Source organism: Halichoerus grypus, chromosome 8 (assembly GCF_964656455.1).
Source record: "Halichoerus grypus chromosome 8, mHalGry1.hap1.1, whole genome shotgun sequence".
Lineage (NCBI taxonomy): Eukaryota > Metazoa > Chordata > Mammalia > Carnivora > Phocidae > Halichoerus > Halichoerus grypus.
Genome location: NC_135719.1, coordinates 111,886,925 through 111,910,381, shown reverse-complemented (window position 1 = coordinate 111,910,381; position 23,457 = coordinate 111,886,925). Strand labels below are relative to the sequence as shown.

Genomic DNA, 23,457 nt, shown 5'->3' with positions numbered 1-23,457 from the left:
TGAGCTTTGGAATAACAGAAGGTTAATTCACTGGCATGAGGCATATTTGTGACTCAAGGAAACAATATGACATCAATTATGGCCAAGCTAACAAGAGACACCTCAGAGTGAGAGGGAAACTCAGGAAGATGTGCCTCCCTCCCCCCAAAATGAGCTAAAATGAGCCCACTTTTCACCTTTTCTGGGATTCTGCCTTTGGCCTCCACCACCTCAGGAGAAGAGACCAGGAATGCGTCATGGGAAGGGATTAGAATTGCCTTTGTGAGATGGAAGCTGAGGACACATTAAAACCTAACAAAGTGCTGACTCTATTGTTTGAGAGACCCTGAAATTCATTTCACCTCATTACTCCACGTGAAAAACTACAACCAAAAAAGACAGCACTCTAGCCAGTGAATGCAGAAGCACCAGAATGTAATTTCTTGACCCTGATGTTTCTCCAAAGCAATAACCAATCACTCCAAAAGTCAACCATCAGTGACACGCTAGTGTCAGGTGCTTTATGAACCCAGAGCTTTGGTACCCAATACACTTATTCCGAATTCATATATGCATATACATGCACACCCACATTTACATTTGTTTCTTCCCTCTTTTATTTCCTTATCATGCAACATAAGATGTATTGACTTTATATCATAGTATTTAAATATTGTTAATTTTAAATCATAGTATTTCAGTTACAGGATATCAGGGGGGAGGGTACATATCGCTCAAGGGCTTTATCTCCTCTTCTGTGGAAGTGATTAGCATGTTTTTGGTTGTATACAGGATAGTTGTATCATGGTAGATAGAATTATGACCTTGTTGGGGGGCGCCTGGGTGGCTCAGTCGTTAAGCGTCTGCCTTCGGCTCAGGTCATGATCCCAGGGTCCTGGGATCGAGTCCCACATCGGGCTCCTTGCTCAGCGGGGAGCCTGCTTCTCCCTCTGCCGCTCCCTGCCACTCTGCCTACTTGTGATTCCTCTCTCTCTCTCTGTGTCAAATAAATAAATAAAATCTTTAAAAAAAAAAAAAAAGAATTATGACCTTGTTAATGTCTTTATTTGGAGATTAGGTATGGTTTAAGGAGTTGTGTATGGGTGCCAAGTTGACAAGGGGTGGATTTGTGATGGTTAATTTTATGTGTCAACTTGACTGGTTGAACATTATTTCTGGGTATGTTTATGAGAGTGTTTCCAGAAGAGATTAGCAATTTGAATTGGTGGACTGAGTAAACAAAATTGCCCCCATGATGTAAGTGGGCATCACCAGCCCCTTGAAGGCCATATGAGGGAGTGTTGATCTCTCCTGACTTCTCAGATCCAGGAAGTGTTAATTCACTCACATCACTTTACCCTATGTCCAGAATCTTTTTGAGGAGTAGAATACTAGCCAGGACTGTCTTCTTTGTCTCTCTCCTGAGTATCTTCTTTGTCTCTCTCCTGAGTACCATCTCTGTGATATCCACTGTCTATGTGCCTTGGGGCAACAAGATCCAGCTGGACTCCCCACCCCATTCCATCCCCAAAAAGAGGAGCAGGCTTTGGAGTAAAGCTTAAGAGGTTCAAATCCTGGCTAATGGTGGACATTCTGTTGACCAACAACATTTATAATAAGTGAACATAGGCAATGTTACATCTCCTCTATGACATTTAGGGTTTCTGTCTATAAACTATGATTATTAACAATATCAACCTCATATGGATATTATGAGAATTAAATGAGATAATCCACATAAAGTTTGTCTAGTGACTAGAGCACAGTCAGCACTTGATACCTGTTAGCTATTTATTAAAACAACTCTCCAGAAATCTTCTCAGCAAGGAGCTGTGCCTTTGCTCATCAGACAGGCCTTTCTATTGTACTCAAAGAGGGCGAACACAAAGGAAAGCACAGAAAACTAAGGACTGGAAAATGATGAGGTTGTGGAAGTAGCCAATCAGGAGGAGCCAATTAAGTAGTTGCCCGAAGCATGTATAAAGGGTCTCTCTGGACAGAATGGAGTATAGTGTGTAGAAAGCAGTTAAATGGGCACAGTTTAAGCCTCTTAGGGCAAATCTAAGAAGGGACGTATTAAGTGTATTCATAAAAATAGACAGACTTTGGAAAATATACTTAATTAAATGAAAGATTTGCATTGAAAACCAGTCTTTTCCCAAGCTCATTAGAATGGCAAGTCAGTGATCCCTTAACAAATTTAGAATGTTGCTTCTATATGGTGGGAAGATTAGGAGACTGAAAAAAACTCAATACACTAGCAGTAAATCTGTGCCATGCCCAAACCTCAAGCAGAACTCATACATTTTAGGTGGTGAAAAATTAGACCCTATAGGAGAATTCAAGAGACACAAGTGATATGCTTAAAGTATTCCAAATGTATTTGCAAAGAAAGATTGATTCTTTGCTGCATTCAGTATATTGCCTGGAGCAAGAATAATCTCTTCCTCACGTCTCTGGTTCACACTGGTTTTCTTTTTTACATGCTGCCCTTCATTTGCCACACAAAGATATTTCGAATCTGTCATAAACACAGACACTCCCCGTGCAGTATAATGATAAACTAGCTGTTACAAAGAGCTTAGAAACCAGACAGAGTGTTCCTACATATCTAACCCAAGTTATTTTCTGTGGCTTAACATATTTTCAATAGCAGTTCAACCACATGCTTAACTCTAACATAGAATTCCTTTCACCAGCTACAGAAAAAAATAATCAAAGAGACTATTGCTTCTGTGGAAGTTCTTGTACATGACTCCGGGGGAATTATCCTTTCCCTCACTCCAACATGCTTTATGAGGTTGCCCCAAGCTGGCTACGCTAAACCCCCCAAACGTATGACTCTGCGTGCACCACAGCCGTGGAGGCTGGAAGAGTCCCAAGAGTCTCAGAAAGACAAGAAAGAATGCTTTAAAGCCCTGAGACCATTAATTATCCTGCAGAGCTCCTAAACAGGCAAAGCATTTCCCCTCCATGGTCTGCATTATTCCAGTCCCTTTCAAAGTACAGTAGTCCCCACTTATGAATGGTGGATACATTCCAAGACCCCCATGGACACCTGAAATTGCAGATAGTACCATACACTATATGGACTATGTTTTTTGCTATACATATATACTTATGATAAAGTTTATTTTATAAACTTGGCATAGTAAGAGATTAACACAGTAACTAATAATAAAAGAGAACAATTATAACAATATACTGTAATAAAAGTTATGTGAATGTGGTCTCTCTCTCAAAATATCTTATTGTGCTATACTCACCTTTCTTCTATTGATGACGTGAGATGGTAAAATGCCCACGTGATGAGATGAAGGGAGGTGAATGATGCAGGCATTGTGACATAGCTTTAGGTTACTACTGACTTTCTGACAATTTATCAGCAGGATCATCTGCTTCTGGACCACAGTTGACCACAGGTAACTGAAAGCATGGAAAGTGAAACCACAGATAAGCGGGGGGGCGGGGGGGGGGGCGCTACAGTACCGTTTCCAGCAACTGTGACAGCCTCTATCCTTTGGAACTTCTGAACATCCTCTGCCCTTCCACCTGGATCATCAAGCTTCTGACCACGGAGACAACATGGCAAAATGCCAGCAGGGCTTCAACACGGGAAATGGCCGGCGTTCAACTCTAGCTCAGCCTACTGCTGCCTCACGATGTGATTGAGAGCTTGGGCTAAAAAAAAAAAAGTTAGGGTTTAAGGTAGACTGAATCGGGTTTGAATTCTGACTCTACCTCTCACTGGTTCTAAGACCTTGGACAAGTTATTTAATTTTTCTAAGCCTCAATTCCTCATCTATCAATTGAAAAGAATGATATAGCTACCTCTCTGAGTGCAGGAAAATTAAATGAGATAATTTATGTAAAGAATTCAATAAGCACAATAAGCAGTCAGTACATAATAGCTATTGTCAGAGAAGCCTACTTTGGAGAGGCAGTCTGACCTTCCAGCTCCCAAACATTCCTTCATTCATTAAATGATTACTGATCCATTTCGGACTTTAGAAAGAGCTCCTCCAGCTAGATGTATGAGAGCTCTGGGTGCAAACTACATACAAACATTCAAATTTGAGATTTGTATTCAATCTAGTAGCAGATTATCTTTTCCTGACCCCTAAGAATTATTCCACCAGACTGCTGGGCTCAGTCACATGAAAACCCAGTAAGAAAGTCAATCAGTACTTTATATAAGAAGATAAACAAATTACCCATAAATACATTAAAAGGTTTAACCTTACTAATGATTAAATGAATTAAAAATAATCCAGTAATACCATTATACCTATCCAAAATGTGAACACTTAAAAATGATAATATTCAGTGTCATCAGAAGCAGTATGAGATACGCTGATAAGAATGTAAATATCTGGAGTATTTTGTTAATATGTACCAAAGACCAAAAGTTGATATCTTTTGACCAATATTTCAATGTCTGGAAATTTATCCTGAGAAAGTACTCAGAAATACAAACAAAAATGTATATATGCAAGAATGGTCAAAGCAGTATTATTCTGGGGTGCCTGGGTGGCTCAGTCAGTTAAGCAACTGACTCTTGATTTTGGCTCAGGTCGTGATCTCAGGGTCCTGGGGTCTAGCCCCGCGTAGGCTCCCCACTCAGTGGGGAGTCTGCTTGGGATTCTCTCTGTCCCTCTTCCTCTGCCCCTCCCTCAGCTTGCTAGTGTTCTCTCTCTCTCTCAAATAAGTAAATAAATCTTTAAAAAAAAGCAGTATTATTTTAACAGCAATTAATTAATTAGATAAAGAGCATAAATACCCAACAATAAGGAATTGCTTAAATAAATTATAACTCAATACAATAATATACCATGTACCCATTAAAAATCATGTTTTCAAAGAGTATTCAATGCCATAGGAAAGCACTTACACTATAATGCTATTTTAAAAAAATTTTTAATATAATGCTATTTTTAAAAATTGATTATAAAACTTCCAAATTTGTAGAGAAAATTAATAAAAAGAAATATGGTAAAATGCTAACTGTAAGTATCTATAATGAAGGAAGTGGAATCAAGTTTATTTTCTTTTGTATGGTTTTTGTATTTCACATTTTCTGTAATTAACATGCACTCCTTTTATGATCAGTTTTAATGTTTGTATGTATGTTCCAGTTTCTCAGAGACTTATTATTCTCCATGGATTTATTTACACTTAAATGTAACCTTCTAAAGAAACAAATCCTCAGCCCCAAAGAATAACCCTACTCTAAAACTACTAGTACCCAGGCTGCTCTGACCAGTAGAAGAGATACTTGAGGTAGTCAGTGATTCCTTATTCACCCCTCCCTGCCCAAATCACAGTCAGTAGGAGGGGAGCCTTAGGCTCAAAGGCTGATGGGAAAGTGACAAGGTAGCAGAGACAAGCCAAGCAAGCACAACCATCTTCATCAGAGACCAGGCTCTGGTCAGGAGGCTGTCACTGAGTTGGCTACGATAACATTGATTTATTTCTATATACTCAATAGGCTGTAGCTATGCAAAACTGATCCTCATTGCTATGAAGGTGGAGGAGTACAGAGGCTGAGAATATTTTCAAGCTAGTCTTTCTCAGGAAGGGCCTGATCTCAGAAGGGAAAGTATGGCAGAACAATCACGGCCCTTTGAAGTCATCCTTTGACTCACTGTCCAGCACGGGCCCAGGATGTGAAGGACAAAAAGAGACACATATTGTGCTGGACCTCACGGTTTCTGAAGGCACGTTCTATCAACTTTGTGAAACTGTAGTATTGTTCATTGCTATTATTTAGCACCCATAGAATATTCTATTATTCTGGGGCATCTTGCCAACAATAATTAGTAACTTTTCTCATCACTCTGAATAGCATTATTAGCATCATTATCCTCTGAAATATACAAGAGTATTATGAAAGCTGATGCCACAGCAGTCACTGGCAAAGCCAAAATTAAGCTTATTTTCTGGCTTCTTGATTAATAATAGTTAGAAGTCTCATATAATATAGAATTTTCCTACCAGAAGTAAAAGATGCATTATTTATATGTAAGATAAATAAGTTGGTTGTGATTTTCTCTCCTCTCAAATAAAAATTATTGTGTATTCTTTTAATTAAGTAATACAATTATACTGTCTGAGTTGCAATTAGTGTCTTCCTTCTCTTGCTTTCCTAGGAGGGCCTAGCCTCTATTTTAGTTTCTTCTGATTATTTGTGTCCATGGCTCTTGCTGGCTTTCGTGTTAGTCATCTATTGCTGCATAACAAATTACTCCCATAATTTAGAAACTTAAGACAACAAACATTTATTATGTCACATAGTTTCTGAGGGTCAGGAATTTGAGAGTCATTTAGCTGGGTGGTTCTGGCTTAAGATCTCTTTATGAGATTGCACCCAAGCTGTCACAGAGGCTGTGGTCATCGGTAATCTGATAGCTTAACTAGGGCTGTGGCTGTTGGCCTCAGTTCCTTGCTGGCTATTGGCAAAAGGTCTCAATCCCTGTCCTGTGGGCCTCCTCCTTAGGCTACTCACAACATGGCATTGAATGGCTTCCCCCACATTGAATGACGCAAGAAAGAGCAAGATTGCAAGACAGCAACCAAAATGGAAGTCGCACAGTTTTTAATAGCCTATTCTTGAAAGTGACATAACATTGCTTCTATCATATTCTTTTGGTTACACAGAGCAACTCCAGTAAAATGTGAAAGGGAACCATACAAGGGCATGAACATTAAGCAGCAGGGATTGCTGGTGGTGGGGAGGGTCATTTTGGATGCTGCCTACCACAGCTTTTATTTTTTTTTAATTTTTATTAGGGAGAGAGAGAATCTTAAGGAGGCTCCATGCCCAGCATGGATCCAGATGCAGGGCTTGATCTCACAACCCTGAGATCATGACCTGAGCCAAAATCAAAAGTCGGACCCTTAACTGACTGAGCCTCCCAGGCACCCCTACCATAGCTTTTGAAGAAAGTGTGATTTGTCTGTTTGTTTAACCAATGGTTTCTTCTTATCTCAGTGGTGGCAGCAAAGCCTTTCACATTCTTTCACAACCTAATCAGCAGCAGGATAATGGCCAAGAAAATTCATTTAAAGTACAATCTTCCAAAATAACTCTTGTCTTAACTTAAAAACATTTTTTAATTAAATAAGTTTTGATCATTTTGATTAGCTTCACTGGCCTTAAGACTATGGATCTGTCATGCTGACATCATTAGAATTTTGGGTCCATTTTTCTTGAAATGGATTTCCAAGAGAAAATAGTAACATTATTCTAATAGGAAAAGCCATTTGAGAGACTAGAATGGCAGTGAAATATAGTAATTAAGACTCCATTCCTGAGTCATGCCGGCCTGTGTGCTCACATCCTTGTTCTGCCCTGTCCTAGCTATTTGACTTTGGACAAACTGAGCCTCAGAGTCTCAGTTTCCTTATCTATAAAATGGGCACATCCCAAGCTCTGTTGCCTGAAAACCGGGCAAGTGCTTAGCCAAGTGTGATCACTGTCAATAATGAAGCTTTCATGTTTCAGCACAGTATTCACATAGGGCAAAAGGGTTTTTAGGAAGTTATTTCCAACTTCATTGACCCCTCCCTCTCCTTTCATCTTAAGGAATTTATTCAATCCTTTTTGCTTTCTATAGAAGGTAGATGTTTCTTAAGAGATTCTTCATTTTTAATTTTCAAAGGCTGCGACCAGCAAGGGAAAGTAGTGAATAGGTGTTTTATTTAATTTTTAAAATTAATTTCAAGAATCTGTCAGAGTCAGGCATTTTGAAACTAGACTATTATGGACTTTGAAGGTTGTTCCCTCACCTTTCCCCTACTCTGTGCCCTGTCTCCCAGCATTGAGCAAATACATGACCTGAACTGAGGTGACAGCTTTCACGTGGAGAGCTAGCATAGGAGGGTCCCAGGAGAGGTGAGTGGCTGCGGTGTAATAGGAGGCCTCTATTTGTTACCAACGACACCGATTCTCTCTGCTTGAGTCTTGAGCGAGGTCATTATTCTCAGCTGGTGATGCACGGGTGCAAGGCAGGCCAGCTGATTGTGCACGATCCATTAGTATTCTGCATGTTCCATCGGCTAAATTTGCCATTTCATTTAGAATGCTTCTGATTGCATATTTTTTATATTCCTGGCCTCCTCAGAGAAATGCATGCCACTGTTAGTGATCTGACAGGCAGCAGAGCACACAGTGACGCATTTGTCATTAAACTAAAGGGGAAAGTTATTAAAACACTTGGCTGTCAACCATGAATTTGGTCAGAATCATTTAAGTTATAAAAGTACTTTTACATGCAGGAGCCAAAAATAAATAAGTAAATCAAGGAAGAATTGTGGAGAGGGGGGAAAAAAGATTTTAATAGTTAGAATTTACCAAAGAGACTGGCTTTCTTCTATAGTTATGTCCAAATAGAAGTTAAATGAATGCAGACATTTTTTTCAGGCTACCAAATCATTTTCCGGCCATTGAAATTGATATCTACTCAAGGCACATTTGGCATCGCACACTTTGCAAACCTCAGAAACTGTATGTTTTAAAGCATGTACCTTTAAGAGATAATTAATATTTACATTTAATTATGCTCTTCTCAATATTTCTTAGATGGGATAGGCCAGAAGACATCTGAATTGCTATTTCACAAGAGAAATAAATGAGGAGCATTGTTTTATGGGCTGTGAAGGGAATGTAAAATTTGTACTCCATAGCAGAGCTACTAAAAAATGGAAATTTATGATTTTTGCCCCCCAGAAAAACCTCATTAAGCTCCTTGAAGAAATGGAAACCTCATGAGCAGTAATCAAAGCATATGAAGCCTCCTGAGTGGTTAACAGAACCCACTTCATCAGACAATTCCACTGAGGACAGAGTTGCCCAAGGACATGCTTCTTACGGAATGCATTATGAATTAAAATTCAGCTGCATAGAGTGACTGAGCTAGAAAGCTTGAACACTAGACTGGATCCATGAGAATCTTTCCTGAGAACCATACTGGCCTTTCATCATTGTCAAATCCCCAGGAACTATAAACAAGCAAGAGGCAGATTGATGTGCCCCATTCAGGGCAAATCCGTGAACAGAACGTTCCAGACAGACAGGCAGTGGAAGGCCCCACCACTGGAGGCCAAAGCAGCTAGATATTACAGCTCCTCAACACAAGTCAGTGCGATTTGGAACCACAGTCTGGGCATGTGTCAGCTTGTCCTAAGCATGCCTTCCCTGTTTCCAAGAAGACAATTTCTTGTACATGAGCCTAGATGCTATTAGGCTGAGGAAGGAACATCTGACAGAAAACATATTAAAAATACGTTGCTTTTCAGGACATCCTGTGGGACCATGTATTAGTTTCTTAAGGCTGCTGCAACAAAGTCCCACAACCAGGTAGCTTCAAACAACAAAAAATTGTCTCACAGTTCTAGAGGCTAGAAGTCCGAAATCAAGGTGTTGGCAGGGCCGTGCTCCCTCTGAAATCTCTAGGAGAGAATCCTTCCTTGCCTCTGCTCGCTTGATATTTGCTGGCAATCCTCGGCATTCCTGGGCTTAGAGATGCATCACTCCAACCTTTGCTTCCATGGTCACATAACTTTCGTCTCTCCATGTGTCTTTGTCTTGGCATGCTGTTTGCTTTTCTTTTTTTTTTTTTTTTATAAAATGTTTTATTTATTTATTCATGAGAATCAGAGAGAGAGACAGAGAGAGAGAGGCAGAGGCAGAGGGAGAAGCAGGCTCCCCACTGAGCAGGGAGCCCGATGCGGGGCTCGATCCCAGGACCCTGGGATCATGACCTGAACTGAAGGCAGACACTTAACCATCTGAGCCACTTAGGCGCCCCGGTGTTTGCTTTTCTTATAAGGACACCAGTCACACTGAATTAGGGCCCATCCTAAGACCTCATCTTAACTTGATTACATCTGCTAAGACTCAGTTTTAAAATAAAGTCACATCACAGGTACCAGTGGTTAAGACTCGGGATATCTTTTAGGAGACACTATTCAACCCACCACAGACCGCTTTGGTTGACGGGGGCTGAAGCAATTCATTTAGATGAACAGGATGCAGACTCTGAGGGAATTGGTTGCAGAAGACAAGGGATGAGATTGTTAGAAGAGTGTGGCCAATAGTAGTGGATTAACACATTAAGTAAAAGCTAAGTATCCATTGGATTTAATAGCAGGGAGGTTTGTGTCTATAGAGTGGTGAGGACAAGGACCATATTGCAATGGGTAACAGAGTGAGTAGCAAATAAGGGCATGAAGACCATGTGTAGGTAAGTCTCTTAAGACATTTAGCTGTGCAGAGATAAGAGACAAGAAAGCTATTGGAGAGAACACTGATTCTATGCAGGGCTTCTGGTGTCAAGAATTTGGAAGCACATTACATTTACTGGTGCTTCTCTATACTGAATGGCCACTGATTCATAAACCCTTGCCATGCCTCCAAATCGGTGGCAAAGATTGTATTTGAGAGCATATTGCTCCCTGCTTATAACGGGATGGGCAAGGTGTGTGAAAAGGTGGTTTGAATTGGGAGGGGCTTGGTAAGCATCCTGCAGTGAGGACCATGCTTTCCTCTATAAATTGTCATGAAAGCTGACTCTTAGCGGCATGTTTGGCTAAGTCCATGACACTTATTTGCATTAAGGGCCCAATAAACTCTCCTACAATTTGCAAGTCACCTGTCTCTTTCCTTCACTACCTGTAGCAGTCAGGTTCTCCAGCAAGAACCAACAGGATGTATATGTACATCAAAAAGATTTATTTTAAGGAATTGGCTCATAGGATTGTGGGGTCTGACAACTACAAAATTTGCAGGGAAGGTCAGTAGGCTGGGAACTCAGGTAAGGAGCTGATGCTGCAGTCTTGAAATAGAATTTCTTCTTCTCAGAGAAACTTCAGTTTTTCCTCTTAAAGCCTTCAACTGTTTGGATGAGTGAGACCCCATCCACATTATCCGGGGTACTCGCCTTTACTTAAAGTCAACCAATCATAGATGTTAACCACACTTACAAATACCTTCACAGTGACATCCAGATTCCTGTTGAATTGAACAACTAGACATTATAGCCTAGCTAAGTTGATACGTGAAACCTAACCATCATATCCTCCTCCTCCTCCTAAGGACCTCTGAGAGGCCACAGCTTCTGAAAAGGCATACCAGTTCTGACCGCAGTGATCAGGCAAATGTCCACTTTATAGTTAGAGGCTTGGATTTAGGCATTTATAGAACAGCATTTTTTTAAAAGATTTTATTTATTTACTTGACACAGAGAGAGTGAGAAAGGGAGCACAAGCAAGGGGAGCAGCAGAGGGAGAGGGAGAAGCAGGCTCCCTGCTCTCTATCCCAGGACCCTGGGATCATGACCTGAGCCGAAGGCAGACACTTAACTGACTCAACCACCCAGGCGCCCCTAGAACAGTATTTTTGTAGCAAAATCTATATGGTAAATGGAGTTAGCAGCCACAAATAAAACTATTTAAGACAATTAGTTCACAGAATGAAAGATGCTTGCATTCTTTCTAAAAGCAAAATGTGAACTATGATGTGCTTTGCTTATTCATGGTATAAAAACACCAGGACCCAGCCTGTGGCAATTAGCTCATTATCTTATAGTAATTACTATTACTATACCTATTACTATCTTGAGGTGTCATTAACCTCCTTTCTCCTTAGAGGAGAATTTAATACAAAGCAGCTCTGTCTCTCTTGCCATTCAGTGGAGCATTTAATTATCAAAGGATCAAAAGCATCTTGTTAGAATGTTGCTGTGCAGTGTGGACTCCAAGGGAATTATGAAGGACAATTTAAGTGTAATTTCCTGAAAGAAAGGGCTGTCAACAAAAATATTAGAGCACAGAAGATGACAGCTTCAGAACCATAACATGTCTATTTCTATATTTCTATCACAGAAAACTCTATTAAGATGACTTACAACAGGAAAAGCATCCAAACAAAGCAAGAATGTTTCTCATCTACGTGTACTGAGCATTTGAAAATGTCACCAAAAGTGCTTACTCCAGAATGTCATATACTGTTATTAGCCTTTAACATTTTAGTTCAGGTCATGTATCAAAAGACTGTTGTAGATGGTGAAACACACACACACACACATGCACACGCTTCTCCAAACTCCCGCAATTATATGAGGTTTAAGAGCCTTCATTCCCTAATCATCATATTCCTTCCGCTCAGAAATGATTTTATTACAGTTTCTCTTGAGATTTTTTTTAAATTGAAATGACATAATATGCCAACAGAAAGATAGAAAACTCACAGTTGAATATAAAGTGGTGTCATTTATAACTCATCCTTCTAAGACAAAACCAGCTCACCTTCGTATAAAACCTTGCCAGGTTCGTGCCGGGCTAAAACAATGCAGACAGCCATTTAACGTGAGTATTGGAAAGAAAGCCTGGAGCCGCCTTTTTTGTTTATATTTCCCATCCCCAACCTGCACATAGGATTAAAAGATGGCACTCAATTACCTTTCAATTTTTCTGCCAGCTATAGTCATTACAAAATTTCAGAAATGTTCTGGGAAGAGTCATTTATTGAATGGATGTTAAATTTGCCCTTAGAAATTGCAGTACCCAGCAGCACATTTTGTTCTCTCTCAAAGATCATTCATGTCAAAATACTGTGTTTTTGATAAGTGGACTGTGTCTGGGACTTTAGTGTATCATAGAGAATATAGTAATTCCTTCTTACAGTGATGTAAATGCTTTTATTATTAGACCTTATCAAGAAAAAAATGTGGGTTATATTAGTGAAGGGCATTATTTTTTATTACATAAATATTTTACGATATCTATTTTCCATTTCTTGCCCTGACACTTTATTACTACCCACTCTTATTAATTCCATGCTTGATATAAATTAAATGTGAGATTTTTGATGTGTGTAGTTGCAGGACCTTGAGGGCATAAAATCCCTTCTCTAAAATTACAATTACTTAACTCCTCCTAGGATTAATATGCCTCACCACAGTCCCTGAGCTATCCAAGAAAGAGATAATTTGGAAACATAAAAGCAAGCTTCAGATGTGATAACTCACAACCTCCTATTTATGCAGTTTGTGGGAAATCCAAGACAGAGTTCCCCAGGAAATGTTTCATAAAGAGCTTGTGAAATTGAATCCAAACTCTCCATTGTTCAGAGGCTGGTGCTCTTGCCTGGGGACCTCATTACTTGCTGGCACCTCTGTGTGAGGCTAGATTGGGCCCGGGAAGGTGGAGAAACTGACCCACACCATGGTCACCACTTGTTAGCAACTCACCGGAAACGTGGGCATGGCAGCTGAAACATGCTCTACCTTCCTCGGGGACTCAGCCAGGCTCTCCTCCTCTCGGTTACATTACAAAATTGATTGGGCTGTTGTTATTTTTCCAAGTTTCTCCCAAAAAGAAAAAGGATAAACACAGTAGAAATGCTTAAACCAACAGGATATGATCAGGAACAAGGAGGATGACAGAGTAATAGGGTAAAGAGAAATAACCCAAGAAAGATAGACTAGACTGGATGTCAAAAAGACAGGAATCTGAAAAGTGTGGATGTTTTTGCAGGCCCTAGTTCTTAAGTAGCTTACAAATGCCTTTTTAAAGGAAATAATTACTGAGTGCCTGGGTGGCTCAGTCGTTAAGCATCTGCCTTCGGCTCAGGTCATGATCTCAGGGTCCTGGGATCGAGCCCCGCATCAGGTTCCCTGCTCTGCAGGAAGCCTGCTTCTCCCTCTCCCACTCCCCCTGCTTGTGTTCCCTCTCTTGCTGTGTCTCTCTTTGTCAAACAAATAAATAAAATCTTTAAAAAATAATAGAATAGGGGCACCTGGGTGGCTCAGTCGTTAAGCGTCTGCCTTCGGCTCAGGTCATGATCCCAGGGTCCTAGGATCGAGTCCCGCATCAGACTCCCTGCTCAGTGGGAAGCCTACTTCTCCCTCTCCCACTCCCCCTGCTTGTGTTCCTGCTCTTGCTATCTCTCTCTCTCTGTCGAATAAATAAATAAAATCTTTTAAAAAAAATAATAGAATAAACAATTACCCCAGTGTTAACTTATTTCATGATATATATATACATATATATACTATATATATATACACACACATATGAATACCCATATATACATATACACACATATGTAAAATATATGTACATATAAAGATTCCCCAATCATGTGTCCTGTGTCTTTCGTGGTTGGCTGAAGCTCTTGGTTAACCTTGTATAATCTTCATTCTGGGGTCAAGGCTGAAGAAGAAATCCCTTTCTACAGTATTGCTGGGCTCATGCCAGAGAGAAAAAAGGGAGAGGGTCGGATAGGCAGTGGCTCTGAAAGCCTCCACTTGAAAATGGCACATTCACTTCCACCACATTTTCTTTGGCTAATCAAGTGGTACAGCCAAATCTAAAGTCAGGAGGATGGGAAGTATAATTTTCCCACAAGAAGGGACCCTGTAGGGAGAGACAGGAAATACTTTTGAAAAATAAGGGAATTTCTTTTTTTTTTTTTTAAAGATTTTATTTATTTATTTGACACAGACAGACACAGCAAGAGAGGGAACACAAGCAGGGGGACTGGGAGAGGGAGAAGCAGGCTTCCTGCAGAGCAGAGAATCTGATGCGGGGCTCGATCCTAGGACTCTGGGATCATGACCTGAGCCGAAAGCAGACACTTAACGACTGAGCCACCCAGGTGCCCTGACAAATAAGGGAATTTCTATGTGAAATAGAAAACTCAGCCTAATCTCTTTTTGCTTATAGATTTCATGGGAGTCTAAAGCCTTAACAATTCCATAGGAAATATAGCAAACCAATAGAGTTCAAATTAATATTTATTTATTGTGCTAAATGTTTTACTGAAATGAAAACACCATGTGCTATGAGAAAACTGTTGTCTTGTTTTGGTTTGGTTTTGTTATTGTTGCTCGTGTTTGTGAGTTAGTTAGGCATGCCTAGTCTGGGATGGGACATGTAGTAGCTACATTCTCCCCACTTTTTTTTTATTGGAGCTATTGTACCGAAAACCTGCCTACAAACAATTTGCTGTCACATGGATATCAAACTCATTACAAATTAAGTCGACTTCTGTTCATTTTTCATTAACGTATGACATTTAAAGTCATACAACTTGGCACCAACAAGATCATAAAAATATCTGCTACCCTGACAGTGAAATTTTATGACGGTGATAAGACAGTCCTTTAGATGATCCGGAATAGACATATTATTTTTTAATGATTTTTGTGGTTGTTATTAAAACACAAAACTCAAAAAACTCCTAGACAACCTAAACATGACCTCCTTCTTCCCACAAGAATGTCACCCCAGGGGTCTGGGGACACTGCTATATTGGAGCCATTGGAGAATTTGATGCAATGGACTCTTAAAAATCAAATTTATTTCTGAGAAAGATCCTGCTTAAGCAACCAACGGGCACCAGTGAGGAGGCATGACAATATGTTGAGCAAGGAAAACCAAAGGCCTGACCTTAAAAGTGGTTATGAATAAAATGAAATGAAGATCTAAAAAAAAAAAAAAAAAAAACGAAATGATGGAAACTAAATGTTTAACGTGCTGACTATGAAATCTAGAGAAGAAAATGTTGAAAAAGCAGGAAGAGCTGAAGGGGGATAAAAAGCTCACCAGACTTCTGGTGCATAGAACTTCCACGCCCATCTCCCAAAACAAGAGAAACTCATCACTAACAAATATGTGGGTATATGATTAATCACAAAAATGTGAAGAACACTGAACAGAGTTAAAAAAAAAAAATTGAGTTGCAGTTTCAGCTTTGCCACTCAGTAGCCATGTCATTTTGGGGAAACAACAATCTGAGTTTATAAAGAGAAGATTCATGAGTATTTCACAAGTGGTTTAGACAGCAATCTACAAGGAAACACATGAAAGCAGTTTTAAATTCAGCTCAACAAACACCTCTTAGGTATCTACTACACTGAGGGAGGAACTTGGAAATGTGTCAAGTGCTGTACAAATATCAGTTATCATGTAAATTTTCTTCCCTGTTCCTTCTGTTCCCAGAGCCTGGAGAACCCAATAATAAAGTAATAAAATGGAAAGTTTTGTATGGAACTCGTCTGAAGAGGAGCCAGACACTCTTTTAGCATAATAAGGTACAGAACATAAGCTAGAAAAAAACTCTTGCATCCAAGCAATCTGATTTCCTTTCAAGTCTGCTCTTTCCTGTTCCATTATACCCTCTGTGCCTGGGCTTCTGCATGGCCCTGTCAAGCCTCATAACAGAGAATGGGCACCCATGCCAGAGGCTGTGACACAGGAGGATGAAGAAACTTCAAAGGAAGAGAACTGGCCCCAAGGGTAAGGGGCTGAGCTGAGGAAGCAGAAAAAGAAAGAGCAAGTGTGTCAAAGGGGGTGTTTTCTGCTTCCGAGGGGAGCAGCCCCCTACAGCACCTGGAGAGCCCATGAACGGAGCCCCAGACCTGTGGACAAAACATAGACAATCAGTGAGAGAAGAGGCTCTGCACTGGGCAGATGGTTGCATGTCCTTTGGGGGTCTGTGCGTGCATTGACTCAGCTGAGGTGAGGCTTAGCCCATGGCCTTCACTCCTCCTCATCCCAATCACCAGCAGATGCCTGGATTCTGACGGGAAAAAAGACCAGGAAGCAAGTAAGTCATGTGGAATCAATCATTAGCTGACCAGTGAGACGTTCTTCTGACCTTCTCATTGCCTCCCACCTATACAAGGAACACAGTGTCCATCTTACACGATTATTTTAAAATCCACCCCCCTGCATGGTAGACTATCCTCCAGGAAGGTTCAGAAACTGCTAAACATTGACTTAAGCAAAGAACAAAGAGCTTCTTGTGGGAAAGCAGGTCTTAGACTAGCATTATGATTTATCACTGTTTGATGAGTTTTATCTTCTATATTTTGATTCCTGACTTTTCTGCAGTTTTCTGAGATTTTTAAACTGAAAGTAAACATGGGTTATTGGCTACTAAGCCTTGTTAAAGGAAGTATTAAAAGGAACTGTGGTTAAGCTACTGGTCTTCCATCTCACAGAGGGCGATTCAGCTACATACAAGGACACATTGTGAACCTCAAGTAAATCAGATTCAGCAACTTTTTAAAGGTGGATTTGAAACCTGCAATGGTAGCCAGGGAAGTAAAACATTGGAGAATACTGAGGCCGACTCAGAAATCATAATATTTATCAAAAACCTTATGTCACCTTATCCTTCCAGTACAAAAGGTCATATACTATTACCCTTGAGCGAGAGAGAATGTTGTTCAATATCTGAAATGAAACACGAATAGGGTTATATGACTTTGCAGGAGTTTCACAATTATTATAACAACACTCTTCTCTTGGAACGTTAAGACCATTCTTCCTTTTCATGGACAGGCAACTTAAAGGACTATATTCTTTGTCAACACCTTCCAAAGCCTCGAGACACTTCCCCAAATTGTGTAGGTCCCAGTGTATCACTCCAGAAACCTATAAGAACAACGTTTCTGATTACTGTCTGCAACGGCCAGTGAACACCTGTGATTTCAGGAATGCTGGACACCCCATGAGGTGACTAACTCACCAATTGTTACTATCTCCTTTCTAAAAGAGAAGATTGGATTAAGAGAAGTTGAGTGTGTTGCCAAAAATAATTGAGCAGTTATTGAATGAGTTGTGAGTCGATCTAGTTTTTATGGTTCCCAGACGGGTATTTCATCTACTGAGATAAATCACACCTCCAGCACAGAACTGCATTTTAAAAGATCAGACGCTACTATCACAGTGAAGGGAGGTAATTCTAAGAGGTATCAATTTTAAAGTTGGAAGATTTGAAACAAATCAAAAATATTGTGGATCCTGAAAAGATATGAAAAAATCTAAGTGAATCCAATAAATGTAACTAGTGTGAGACTACTGACTGAATAATATGGCTCTCACTGTAATATGTGTGTATATTTAACTTCACACGAATGTGTCCCTCTGAAAATTTTTATAGATATCATTTTTTTAAATTTTATAAATCAGGTTGTATTTCAAATATCCAAGAGAACTCACTATTGAAAGAAGGAAGACTGTGTAAATCTTTTGTACATGTGTATCCTTTTTAGAATTTGAGTCATCACTCTCTCGTTTGGAGGCTTTATAGTCTTAGATTCAGTACATTTGTGTTTCCTGATAGCAGGGCTTGCCGAAAGTTTAAATTAATAGGAAAATATTATCTTGTAACAGTGCACATTTGGCAGATGTATGAGGGTAGAATATATTCATAAAAGGCTTTTAGTTGTATTGTAGGCAATGGTATGAGAGGAGCAATTGATACCAAGGCAACATTCTTTTTTCTCCTAAATAAAATCTCATAAACATATTTTTAGACCATACCCATCTGCTCCCATGGCCTTAAATTGTTAGGCATGTCTTATATGCATGGGTTGGCTCTCAGAGAGTTATCTTTTTCACAGATATCAGTCTAATTGGTAGCAGCTGTTAATCAAGCACATTGTCACAAATCCTGTGTATAGCATTCAGCCTAAAGGTTTGTGGTTTTTTACGTTTTGAAGGGAAGCCATACGCCTTAGGCTACATGGAATGGAGTAGATTTCAAGTAATTATATTGAGTCAATGTAATTTGGCCTGAAATATCTGATTTGAATGTTTATGTTGATCAAACTCCCTGGAAACTGTCAGGCCTTATCAACACTTTGTGCTATTCACACATAACCCAGGAGGAAATGTCCCTTAAGCACTCTGGTCCTAGGCCTTGGGAACAAAGAACTGAAAGGCAGCGTGCTCTAAGTGGAAGCTTGGCTTCAGCAGACTGGGGCTTTCTATCATTAATTCTTTACATTACTCAGCCACCTTTAAGTGTCTAGACACATGTCTCACTGTGCTAGACGCTGGGATACCAAGGAAAATAAAGCATAATCTGGCCTCAAAGGCTCCCCTCTACTGGGGGCCGCTTCAATCACCAGGTACAACAAGACCAGGCTCATGCTCCAAGACAACCAAGCCCATAGGCCCCTATATCCTCCAAGCCTTCAACCCTAAAATCTCTGAGACCAGGTTGAAACGACTTCAAGTTCATGGAACCAAAATATCCACTCTTGGGTCCAGGGCCCACCTTCCAACAGGAGACTGTCAGAACTGAACCCATTCATTCTTCTCATCCCTGTTTTTATCAGTCAATGCTCCTTTAATCTAATTGGCAGGCACTACTGTCACTATAATGCTCATCCTTCCTTATCCTCAAATTAATGACCTAACCTCTCCTTCCCCTGAGCTCCCTGAGTCCCCTCTCTGTTATCAGACTGCTTCCTACCACCTCAACCTCCCCTACAGGGCTTCCTCCACCTCCTTGCATTAATTGAAAGCTGACTCAACCTCAAGGATATCCACTTCTACATCATTCTTCAAATGAGGCTTTTTATCCTAGGGTCGGTGGTATGCTTTTTGCTCCCCAATGCCTTAGACCTTTAAACTCTTAAGCATCATCAACCCCTGTGGCAGACTGCATTTTCCAAAGGTGGCTACAGCAACATCCCCCACTCCAGCTGGGTGACCTTGCCTCATGGATGGGAACTCCCTCATCCTCAGCAAATATACTTGCATCTGCCTCACCTTCCTTCCCTCTCCTTCTATCTGGAGTCCACTCTTATATCCATTCTCTTCTCATTCCTGCATTTTAGGCTTGTCCCCTCTAATAGATCCTTCCAAATGCCAGAGTATTTAAGCATTTTCATGTTTTTACAAACTAAAGGAAAAAAAAGGTACTTGATTGTCCTACCTCAAAGATAGCCTCCCTTTATAGCCATATTTGGTCAAGAGTTGTTTATCCTTGCTTTGTCCATTTCCTCACTTCCTCCCCACTCCTAAGCCTGCCCCATCTGGTTTAGGTCCTATGAATTCACCAAAATAACACTAACTAAGGAAAACATAGACCTCCGTAGTGCTCATTTTTGTGGATACTTTTTTGTCTTTGTTATAAATGGTGCCAGAGCTAAGGATATAGTTTTAGGGGTAAAAAAAAAAAAAAAAGGATAGGGATCATTCAAAGTAAAAAAAAGGATAGGGATTATCACTCCTGAGTATCAAGAGAGACAGGGGGAGGGAGAGGAAGAGAGAGAACATCAGAGAATGCTAACACCTGGGAGGGATAAGAGAAAGAATTCTGAAGAAGACTGAGAAGGCATAGTTATAAGTAGAGAACAGTATTATGGAAGCCAAGGGAGGCAAAAGTTTCAAGTAAATAATAATACATGTATTGTTGATCATATATATTCATGTAGTGTTCACATATGACTGAGACTGAAAGTGTCCACTGGATTTAGGAATTAGGAAGTGGATGGTGACCCAAACACCACAGAATAGTGGGGCAAAAGCCTGATTAAAGAAAATAGGAACGGAGACACTCTTTTAAGAAGCTTATCTACAAAAGAAAAGAGAGAGATGAGGCAGCAACTAGAATTCTCTCTGCACCTGTTTTCAATTCTGTTAAATAGAGATAGCAATAACTTACCCTGCAGACTTGTTGTGAGGACTAAACTAGAGGAGGAATAGATGTATGGTATGTAGAATATGCCATATAAATGATAGCCATTGTTATTAAAGGATGAACATGAAAAACTGAGTATATTTCTAGTTGGCAGGAAGAAACTAACAGGGAGGGGTTGAAGATAATGGATATAAGAGAAAAATGATAAAGAAAGGTCCTGTGACCAGACTAAACAAGATCAAGCAGCTAGGTGGAGAAGCTGTCGTGACCAGGAAGAAGGAAATACCATGGTCCCAGACTGAAGAGAAGGAGAGAGGGACAAATGCTGATACAGCAGGTGGCCCCTGGGGACAGAAGAGCTGTGAAACTGATGAAGTCTGTGACTGAAAACCCTCATCTATTAGGACCGTATGAGGGGAGATGATTTGCTGACAGTAAATGTGTTGGAGGCAAGATAAGGGATGGAGTAGGATAGTAGCCAAAAGGAACAGGACACAATGCCGACCAAAGACAATTTAAGTAGGTGAGCTTGGCTGAGGGGGTCACTGAAACTGGAACCCAAGATGTGCAATGGGCCCAACCTGCACAGCTGTGAGCTTTGCTCTCTTTGGCCTGGGTTGATCAATGTATTTTCCATCTCCCTGACAGTAGGATATGTGTTGATCTTGGTCACCACTACATCCAGTAATTGGTGCATAGTAGATGCTCAATAAATAGCTAGTAAAAGAACAAATGAATTAATGGATATAGAAATGCAAAAGGAAAATCATAAAGTTGTGTGAGTTTTGGATGTGTAGAATGGAAGAATTAGAATGGGAAAGAGTTGAGGGAGCATATAAGAAAAAAAATTTTTTTTAAAGATTTTATTTATTTGAGAGAGAGAGAGATGGAGGAGGAGGGTCAGAGGGAGAAGCAGACTCCCTGCTAAGCAGGGAGCCCGATGCGAGGCTCAATTCCAGGTCTCTGGGATCATGACCTGAGCCGAAGGCAGACGTTCAACCAACTGAGTCACAGAGGTGCCCCGAGCATATAAGAAAATTATGAGAATCACATAAGTGAATCAGACTATCAATTAGGAATGAAGAGAAGCCACAAGACAACTGCTAAACTGAGACAAAATGGCAATACCCTACTAGGCTAGAGGATTTCATTAGTCAAAAGAAGATTCAGGGGGCACCTGAGTGGCTCAGTCAGTTAAGTGTCCAACTCTTGATTTCAGCTCAGGTTATGATCTCAGGGTCATGAGATCAAGCCCCATGTCAGGCTCTGTGCTAGGTAGGCATGGAGCCTGCTTAAGATTCTCTCTCTCCTTCTCCCTCTGCCCCTCCCTCCCTAAAAAAAAAAAAAAGAAGATTCAGTGGATTAAGAGAACACAAGAGATCTGATTGGTTTTTTAAACTTCAAAGGTAGAACTATTACTGGAGATAACAAACCTAGGATATGTCCAAGAGACTGAAAAATTAAAAAAGAAATGGAGACAAAAGTCAAAGCAGCTAAAGGTCAAGGAACTATGAGATCAGAGTAAAGTTTTAATTTTTTTTCTAGCTTTGGTACTATGAAACAGACTGAAAAGAAGCCATACTGGATATCTCTCCTCCCAGGGTTATTTGTACACTTCCTACCTTCCTGGAGGGTGGGGACTGCACCATACTCATTTTAGCTCAATGGTTTGCACATAGATGAAACTTTGTTGAAGTGAAGAAAAGATAAGGGAAAACTGCCTATTTCCCTTCACTCATACACACCATTAAGCCAGAACTGTCAATCAAAAGCAATTCTATGAAAATCTGTCCAATTCATGCTCCAAGGGAGGCTAGCCAAATGTTAAAAAAAAATCAGACATCAGCAATTAATTTAGCAGTAGAGATGATGTCAATGACAGATTGTCTCAAATATCAGTTATATAATCTCTCCCTTTAAATGACTGTTAAACATGAGATACAAAAAAAAAAAAAAAAAGTTTAAAGTTTTACAAAAATCTAATCAAGAAAATACACCTGGGATGAATGATCTCAATTATCAAAGTGCCCAGCCAATTGGTCAGCATGTCCCATCCTCTCTCATCCTCAGTTTTCTCAGATACAAAGTAGGGGGTGAACAGTATTCTCCCTCTAGGATGTTTGGATGATTAAATGAGATTATATTTGTAAAAGACCTTAGCACAGGGCCTGGAACCTAGTAAAAATTTAAGAAATGAGAGCTATAGTTAGAGTTATCCATGAGAATGAAGCAAATCCCAGGCCTCCTAACCTACCTCCATATACCCAGTCATCCACAGGGATAACAGCTCAAGAGTAACTCTGGCCTTCCATAAATAAATACATCTTTTTTTTTTAAAGTGTGGGGGGTTGCTTCTAGGTGGCTCAGTCAGTTAAGTGTCTGACTCTTGATTTTGGCTCAGGTCATGATCTTAAGGTCCTGAGATGGAGGCTCACGTTGGGCTCCCTGGAGTCCACTTCCCCTCTCTCTTCCTCTGCCCCTCCCCCCACTCATGTTCTTTCATGTGCTCTCTCTCTCTCTCAAATAAATAAATTTTTGAAAAAAGGAAACTCTGGCCTTCCAGTTCAAGTTGAAAGACAGAAAATATGCATTGACTTCCCCTCCCCCAAACCCACTGAATCACAGTAAAGAAGCATAAGAAGAAATTCATGTATGATGCCCTAAAAATGGATAGAGTATTAGTTTTCTAGGGCTGCCATAATAACGTATCACAGACTGGGTGGCATAAACAACAGAAATTTATTTCCTCACAGTTCTAGAGGCTAGAAGTCCAAGACTGAAGTGGCAAAGGTTAATCTCTTCTGAGAGCCTCTATTCTTGGCTTATAGACAACCATCTTTTCCCTGTGTCTTCACATGGTCTTACTTCTATGTCTGTCAGTGTACGAATTTCCTATTCTTAAAGAGACCCCAGTCATATTACATTAAGGCCACTCTAATGACCTCATTTAACCTTAATCACTTCTTTAAAGACCCTATTCCCAAATACATTCTGAGGTACTGCAGGTTAGGGCTACAACATATGAATTTGGT

At 40.2% G+C, this 23,457-nt stretch overlaps 1 long non-coding RNA gene across 1 annotated transcript in view; it reads right to left on the bottom strand.

Moving 5' to 3' along the window:
- LOC144382785 (uncharacterized) overlaps positions 1 to 3,400 on the bottom strand; it is a 65,043-nt gene extending 61,643 nt beyond the window's left edge. Inside the window, exon 1 of the long non-coding RNA XR_013450185.1 lies at positions 3,246 to 3,400. This is a non-coding gene — a long non-coding RNA (uncharacterized LOC144382785). The remainder of the gene's footprint in view (positions 1 to 3,245) is intronic.
- Between the last annotated feature and the right edge of the window lie 20,057 nt (positions 3,401 to 23,457).